This window comes from Triticum aestivum, chromosome 4B (genome assembly GCF_018294505.1).
Source record: "Triticum aestivum cultivar Chinese Spring chromosome 4B, IWGSC CS RefSeq v2.1, whole genome shotgun sequence".
NCBI lineage: Eukaryota > Viridiplantae > Streptophyta > Magnoliopsida > Poales > Poaceae > Triticum > Triticum aestivum.
The window spans coordinates 667,478,019-667,486,520 of NC_057804.1; the positions used below are offsets into that span (position 1 = coordinate 667,478,019).

At 47.3% G+C, this 8,502-nt stretch overlaps 1 pseudogene; it reads left to right on the forward strand.

The window, feature by feature from the left end:
• The first annotated feature begins 4,339 nt into the window (after positions 1-4,339).
• Positions 4,340-6,616, forward strand: LOC123090424 (transcription factor bHLH18-like; annotated as a pseudogene).
• Positions 6,617-8,502: the final 1,886 nt, after the last annotated feature.

An 8,502-nucleotide genomic window follows, 5' to 3' on the forward strand; every position in this document is an offset into this window, starting at 1 on the left:
ATTGCATTTTAGATGCGAGCATCCTCCATGGACAACACACAGTCGGACAGTGCACTCTGTAACGTACTTGATCGCTCTTTCAACTTTGAAAGTACGTTCTACCTTGATGCAGTATGTCACAAGTGCATTTCTTCACTCACTCATGGATGCAAAAATGGTACCTTCTTCCATATGAGGGTTCAAAGGGTCCCATTCAATAGCTGCAAGGTCTTCGTCCTCACCCACCGCGTCATAATCCACACGGACTGCATTGTCAGCCTCATCTTGGTTTTTAGTCCGAGGTGCCCGTCGTAAATTCTGAATAACATCATAATATAGCTTCTCTTCATCAACCCCAGAATTGTAGGCATCAGGCTCCACTTCAAGGGGGACCCTACTACCGGTGCCCACGCTTGTCTAGCCACCACGTCGCCATGCACTAACTGAACTACTCTGGCTAGAGATGCCATTACGATAACTTGGTTCTGCCCGAGAAGGTGCAACCACCATCCTAGGTCCAAATGCATGCTCAAGCACATCAATTTGCAGCCTCACATGAAAATTCTATTTCTTCTTATGCCTAGAAAACATGCTAGCCAGCTCTTCATCATTACTGACTGTCACCCATTTCTTTTCCCCATCGTAGTATTTGTATTCCACTTCATCAAGCAAACCCCAAGGATATTGGCCGAAAATTACCTCCCCAAATTGTCTGAAACTCCAATTACAAGCCATTGGCAATAGATAATTGAAACCTCCTTGGAATTTCTTCTTATTCTTTGCAGTCAATATGTACCGGCCCCTTCTAATGTGCACCAAGAAAGAAAACCACAACTCCATCCTAACCGATGAAAAACAGAGACGCAATCAGCACACCATTAGCTAAACTAACCGAGCAAACCAACTCAAATCGATTGTTCAAATGCACAACAAAGCTCAATCTAAATAGGAGGCGTACGTGACTTACCCCTCGGGAACCCTGTCGTGGACACGGCGGATCTCCGGCCCGATGCCCGCCTCGCCAAATACTCCGGGGTCGCCGTCGCTCGCCATTTCGCCATGGGGTTCACCCTCGTACTTCCTCTTTGTGCACCAGCCCCCCACATATTAGCGCTCCGGCCGAGCTCACGGAAGGAGGCCACGCCGCGCGTCGAGCAGGTGGCGGGCGCCCCACCCATGGCGTCGCAGGAAGGTGGCGAGCAGAGCAGGTAGCGGTGGAGCAGGATGGCCGTGGCCGTGGCAGCGCAGGTGGTGGTGGCGGCGCAGATGGCGGCGGCGGCGGCGCAGGACGGTCGGCGGGAGGACGGGACAGAGTGGTGTCGAGTGGCCCGGATAGAACCCTAGGATTGAATTGGGGACGTTGTCGCACGGTCCCACATGTCAGCTCCGGACCTACGTCCATGCGGTCCCACGTGTAAGCTCCGGACCCACTATCACTAACGCTGGCGGACGGAATGGACTCAAATCTGCCCGTTTGGCCTCGTCATAGTAGTTGCGCACAGTCTATGGGCAAAACTGAGCACGATTCGCAATTGAGGGAAAAACTGAGCAAATGGACACCATTGAGGGCAAAAGAATAATTAACCCCTAAAAATCATGCATCTTTCTTGGTCCGTTTGCTATACATAAACAATTAAGTGCATTTTTGTTCCTTTAATGGACAAAACTCAGGTTCAAACTACAGGTAAATGAAATCATGGCCATAAATGGGTTGAAAAATCCTATTGGTATTGTTAAGTCAATGTTTAGGCCTTATCCAAGAAAAGAAGGACTCCCAAACACCATGGAGTCGATACTTGGGCACCATGGAGCTTATTGCCATTTTCATACTAAATAATTCAAACGAAGTCAGGAAATCATGAAACTTGGTATGATGTCATATGATATGGCCCCTACACTATTGTTTTTCATTCTTTTGATACGCAGACAGATTTAACCGTTTCAAAGGCTTTTTTGAATGATTTGTCACAAATTCTGGCGGTTTCCAAAAAAGCTACACCCCTTTCCTCCTTTCCGGCACTGACAGTGGGCCAGGCACCACGGTGGCATGCCATGCAAGCGCCATTGACGGCTACAGGCACATTTAGCACCATGTTTGCAAGTTAACACAAGTTTTGGCACCGATTCGATATACTCCCTCCATCCGAAAATACTTGTCCTAGAAATGATTGTATCTAGACTTATTTTAGTTATAGATACATCCATTTTATCCATTTTTGGGACAAGTATTTCCGAAGGGAGGGGGTACTTTTTAACTTCAGGCACCAAAGTGGACATTGCATGCAAGTTCATCTACGACTAGTGTATTTGACCCTTTATATATCTGTAGTATCAGTATCATTTCCAAGATTAAATTATGATACCCTGACAACTCTAAAGACCAGTCCTCTCCATTGGTTGCATCCGCTTGGAGCGTTTTGGTTTAGCTGTACTTTTTTCGAATGAGCATAGCGCAGAATTTCACTCATCATGCATGAAAGCGATGAAACAAGATCCTCCCACCATCAGGTCCAAGCCCACTCAACTGCCACCTCACAGTCACAGAACTACCACCACAAAACTCACAGCACCCAGCACCTCATGCATCCAGACTTCAATACTCCACGCAGACAGCAAAGGTCCCTAAAGAAACCAGTAACCAAAACAGATCATCTACCAACTAGTAAAAGAACTACTGAATGAGCGAACCCAACAAAATATTTAGATGCGATCCGTATACAACATGCCAACAAGATGGTTCTGCTAGACATAGGTATTTACTTACTAGCACAAGTTGACGCAAGCAAACTTCTCAAAATTCACTAACTTCATCTGATTAAGCTGAAAAGGTATTTAATCATATTTTGATGGCACTTTTCACAGTCGGATCAACCTCGTCGTACGTGGGATCTATGAACAGCAAAATAGCACGGTAGGACCTGTCAGTGCTAGACATAGATCACGCCGTTTAGTCCTGCGTGCAAATAGTATGATAATCAAAGTTAGCTGAATACAGCAGCATATAATATATGTGAAAGTTAGAGATAAGGTGAGCAAACCAAACTACTTGTAAATTTAAACACACGTCTTACTTTTATATATCTGTGATAACATAGTATCCTTTACAAGATTGGTTTATGATATCCTGAGCCTTGTAAATTATTTATTTCTGTTGAAGCTAGCCTTTTGGCTAACTGCGCATTCTGCAAACAAAATATTCAGATGCCATCCGAATGCAATGTGCCAACAAGATGGTTCTGCTAGCCCTGGGTGTTCAATTAGTAGCACAAGAAGACGCAAGCAAACTCATCAAAGCTTACTAACTTCATCTAACTAAGATGAAACTGTAGTTAATTGTAGCATATGTGATATGCATGTGGTTGTAGTGTGGGTAACTACCCAATGGAGTAATTTGTCGATGATGGCAATCCAGTGGAGTAGTACAGAGTAATCTTGAGAGATACTCACTAGCAATGAACCGAAATGGCCTTTAGAGTAAGCAAATTGGAATTCCAAGACACAACTAAATCTAGAGAAAAATCTTCATCGCAATCTTATATATATTGCTCATGTCAGCCGAAAGGTGGCATCAAATACTCCAAGCTGCACATGCACCTAGATCAATGTGACAACATGATGAGTATCTAATCTAGTAGCATAAAGCCCTAACCCGTTGATGGGATTACTAAAGCAAAACAAATATACAAGGCATTTGTCCTCTTCAGGTTTCCACTTTCCAGCCGGTTGGTCCTGCCGGCACAGTTGTCTTGTATTTACACTTTTGATTTGAAGCCACTTTCCTGGGATTTGCTTGCGTATCTAATCTAAAGCTTTTAGGCTCAGCATAAAGAATGCAGCGCCATGATCACATGGGCCTCCAAAACAATTGACAAGATGATATATATACACTATGGTATTAGTGTATGACTGTATGCACACTAGTGGAGTTCATAATTACTGTACTTAGTGACCCTCCAACAAAACTAAATTCATCCAGATATACTTACAAATTACAGGCACGTTCGTCACGAGCCTTCTGCTATCAATCAGGACGGCTTTGCCCAGCGTGTGCGTGTTGTTCACCAGCCAGGAATCTATCAGCTAGCCAAAATTAAAGCACACCCGCCAGAATCGATCAACATCCACGAGTTAGGTCGGCCAACCCACGCCACTATATATATATGTATGCTAAGCATGACAGGACGCCGGTCAACAAACAAGAGCAGCAGAGAAGAGAACGCAGGAAAAATAATGGAATTAGAGGTTTCAGGCTATCAGGTATATTCACTACTACTTCTCCATGACCAATAAGCTTGGTGTTCTTGGGTCTGCGCTTGTATATGTTTATTAGTGACAAAAAAACCTTCTTGTGCAGGCAGTTATGGAGCAACCAAACCAATGGCTTGCACAGATGGTAATAATATAATTACTTTTGAAATTTGAAAGTTTAGATGGTGTGAGTTAATGGTATTGCATTGGTATGTAATGTAGTATGAAGTAATTAACTGATCTTACTGCAATGGCTCATGTCATGTCAGCAAGAGGAGGAACTAGTTTACATGTACCAGCAAGAAGGGGGTCCCGTACCTCTACCTCTACCCGGCATGGAGCAGCAGTTCGCAGAGCCACCGCTGGCTGACCATCAAGAGCGGTACTACACGCCATTAATGGCGATTCCGTCGTTCAATCAATCTCGCAGCTCCAATTTCCCGAGCTTTGGGGGCTCATCGTCGTTGCCCAACCTACCATTCGGATCGGCGCCGGTGGAGAACGAGCTAGGGCAGCCGTCTCAGCCGCCATCGTCCAACTTCTTATCCTGCGGCGGGCACCCTAAACTTCTCCGTAGGAGCCTGCTGGCAGCACGACGGCGTCCAAGGGACGATGCAACAGCTACAGGCGCCGGAGAGGCGGGGCAGGGCACTGGCGAGCGCGCAAGAGCATGTCATTGCCGAGCGCAAGCGGCGGGAGAAGCTGCATCTGCAGTTCGTGTCCTTGGCCATGATCATCCCCGGCATTAAGAAGGTGCGTTTATGTGATCACCAGGTACCTGCAGGCTGCAGCTTAAATAGTTAGCCATTGCTATTCTATTCAGACAGACAAGCTCTCTCTGCTGGGGAGCACCATCGACTATGTGAAGCAGCTGGAGGAGAAGGTCAAGGCCCTGGATGAGCAATGCTCACGGGGATCGTCGGAGTCCATGGTGTTCGACAGCAAGTGCCGCATATCCGCTGCCGACATCAGGGTGGACGCGGTCCGGGCCGGTCCGGTCCCTGACCGAGCCTTGCTTTGGACCGGCCGTGGCCGGTCCGGACCGGACCGGACCGAGATGGCCAGCGAGCCGTTTTTTCTGGACCGGACTGTGTGAGCGTCAGCTCGGTTAGGCCCGAGAGGACCGAATGGACCGGCTGGTTATGTTGCCTGGGAGTCTGTTTTTGTTGTGTTTAGCTGCTGTGTAGGCACCTTTTGATTCTGGAAAGCAAATGAAGCAAACAGAGGACAGAGGAGGAGATCGTCATGCAAAATGATCAGTTTACGGCTCCAACTGACGAAACTGTATTGTCTGACGAAACTGTATTGTCTGACGAAACTGACGAAACTGAAGAAAACTTTATTGTCTGATGAAACTGAATTCTAACAACTTACGGCTATATCTGTCGAAACTGTATTGTACGCGAGACCTGCTGCAGCTGCTCCTTCATTTCCATAGCGTCCACGGTGGGGGAGATGGCGACAGTCGACGACGACGGGCAGGTGCAGCGCTCCCTCCTCTACTCCTCCACTACTCCTTTCCCCGCGTGCAGGTGCAGACGAGGAGGTGTTGGTCGACGAGACTAAGGGGAGAGACAAGATGGCGGAAAGTGGAGGAGGTGCAGGTGGTCAACGACGGCAACGGCGGGTCGGCGGTCGGCGGAGGCGGCGCTCCCTCCCTCCTGCAGTTGTATGGTGGGCAGCGGCGGCGCGGCGGCGCCGGGATGGGATGCGGAGGCGGCGTCGGGATTGAGCGACCGAACGAACAGAGTGCGACTGCGTGCGTTGGGCTGTGCCTTTTCTCGGTCCGACCGAGCGGACCGGTCAAAGCCCGGACCGGACCGACGTTTTCTCGGGCCTAATTTGATGGCCCGGACCGGCTGATTTCTTTACCGGGCCAGGACCGAGCGGGCCAAGACCGAGCGGGCCACGAGCGGGCCAAAAAGCCCGCTCGGTATGTCCACCCTGATGCCGACAATGGTGCAGCAGGCCCCAGCGGGAGTGGCTGCGGGTACCTGAGCCCGGACATTGAGGCCAGCATCCTGGGCAACACAGCGCTCCTGAGTATCTTCTGCAGAGGGAGAAAAGGTGTGCTGGTGATGGTCCTCTCCGAGCTCGAGAACCAGGGCCTCTCAATCATAAACACCAACGTCGTACCGTTTACCGACTCCTGCCTCAACATCACCATCACAGCAAAGGAAAGGCCCCTCTACCCTCCTACATTGTGCAAATGCGTTATAACTTGTGAGAGAATATATAAACCGTGATTTGTTAGGAGAACTCTAATGCATGCATGATTAGAAGATTGACATTTTCAGTTCAGTTTGTGCAGATCGAAGAGGGGTTTTCGTCCGCAGTTGAGCTGGTGAAGAACCTAAAAATGGCTCTCAGAAGTTTCAACTACAAGTGAAATACAAGCGATTTGTACAAATGACAAATGGTTAGGCCTTTCCCAACTTCTATCTATTATAACAAGAACAGGAGTTCACAACTTCTACCTTTAGTAGTATCTGAGTTTGGTCCCGGTATCCATTTCTACGAGTGTTGTGTGAAGTCTGTAACCATTTCAGTTTACCATTTATGTTTTTTCTCTCCAAGCAACAACCTGGAGAAATGCTTCTTTTTCACTGAGAAAACATATAGATATGTTTACCATTTATTTGACTGTATTCTGTCGCGAAGCAGTAAGCGCTGCTTTTTCACTGAGAAGAAAATAGAGAGCCGTATATGACTGTTCTAATCTAAGAGAAAAGGTAGATGAATGTTCTCAAACATTTTTGTCTCGTGCATGTGCTGGAGTACGGGCCTTATTCATGATTGATCCTAAATCAACCTGAACTGTAGAAATTCATCAATGAAGTTGAAACTATTGGGAGAATCGATCATACAAACATTGTCTGCCTCCGAAGGACCCTTATTTATGGATTCATGCCTAAGATTCATAGGAGAAACTTGCTTCGAAGATTTGTGCCCAAGTTTGTTTATGAAGCTCAGAGACAATAACTAGTCAGCAGATGCTCTGTGCAAGAAAGAAGCCATTTGCAGAAGCAGAATAGTTGAAGGAAGAAAAGGGTTGAGGATTTATATACCTCAGCTAGCCCAGAGGGTGGGGAGGCGCAGTGTTGGTTATCGCGGTGGTGACCGGCGGCGGCGCTGCTGCTGCAGTCGTTGCTAACCACCAGCGGAGTCACCACTACTACCGCCTTCCCCAAGGAAGAAAGGAGATGATGGGGGATGAGGAAACTGAAACGATTGAAGAGCCCACACCAACGCCTACACCTCGCCGCACCCACCGCCGGCGATGGAGGCACAGTCGTGGCCCAGGTCGTGGCCCAGGCACAGTTTTTTTTAAAGCGTCAATTAAACGGAAGTACAAAGTATGTCAAACATAATAAAACTTACATTGAGATTCCGAGACCCCCGAACGACCACTAATGTCGGCAGAACGAGGAGCCAACACGTTGCTGTCACCGCTCCCCTACGCGCCTTTGTGGCCAGAACAGCTTCCTATAGCAAGACAGATATTGCAGATCTTGAAATATAAGATATGTTGCTATATAAATCAGAAAGTCATGGGAAAAGAATTAAAAAAAGTGATCAATAAGAGCATGATCTGAACTTAATAAATGATCGTTGGATCAATAGTGGTACCCCACATTTCAGTATCAGTAGTTTGAATTGTTTAAACGTTCGGATTTTTGTTTGAATAAACCTGTAATATAATGGTGGTTTGGACCCCGAATGTTTCTGTTGTATACTATGAGGGATATAAAGTTCATAAGACGATGTCTTATGAGTGGTATATCTACAACTGACATACTACATCATGTAGTGGTATTGCTGGGTCACCGCAATGAGCTTGCCATTAAACATGATGATCACCCATTACTAGCACACCACGAATGTGTCAAGCAAGACACCAATGCAAAAGCGGATGGTGATGTGTCCAACAGGACCGTTGATGATGGACATGTAGAAAACATCTGGCACGGAAATCGTGACAAGGAAAGCGCGACCATAGAGCATGTCGAGAAGGTCACAGATCGTGCCATGGCTAGCCTCAAGAAGATGCCGCCAAAGGCAGAGGTGACTGGGCATTGCCAATGTCGGCCTTGGTGAGGTTGAGGTGTCACAAATGATGGTGATGAGCGGCTGGGCAGCGAAGGTTGAGACAACGCTTGTGAAGGACATCCATCCGAGATGGAAAGCGAGCATGTGAGGATTGCCGAGGGAGAAGATTTTGATGGACAATAATAGACAGCGTTTCAGCTGTCTACTGCTTGGTCCTCGGAACAG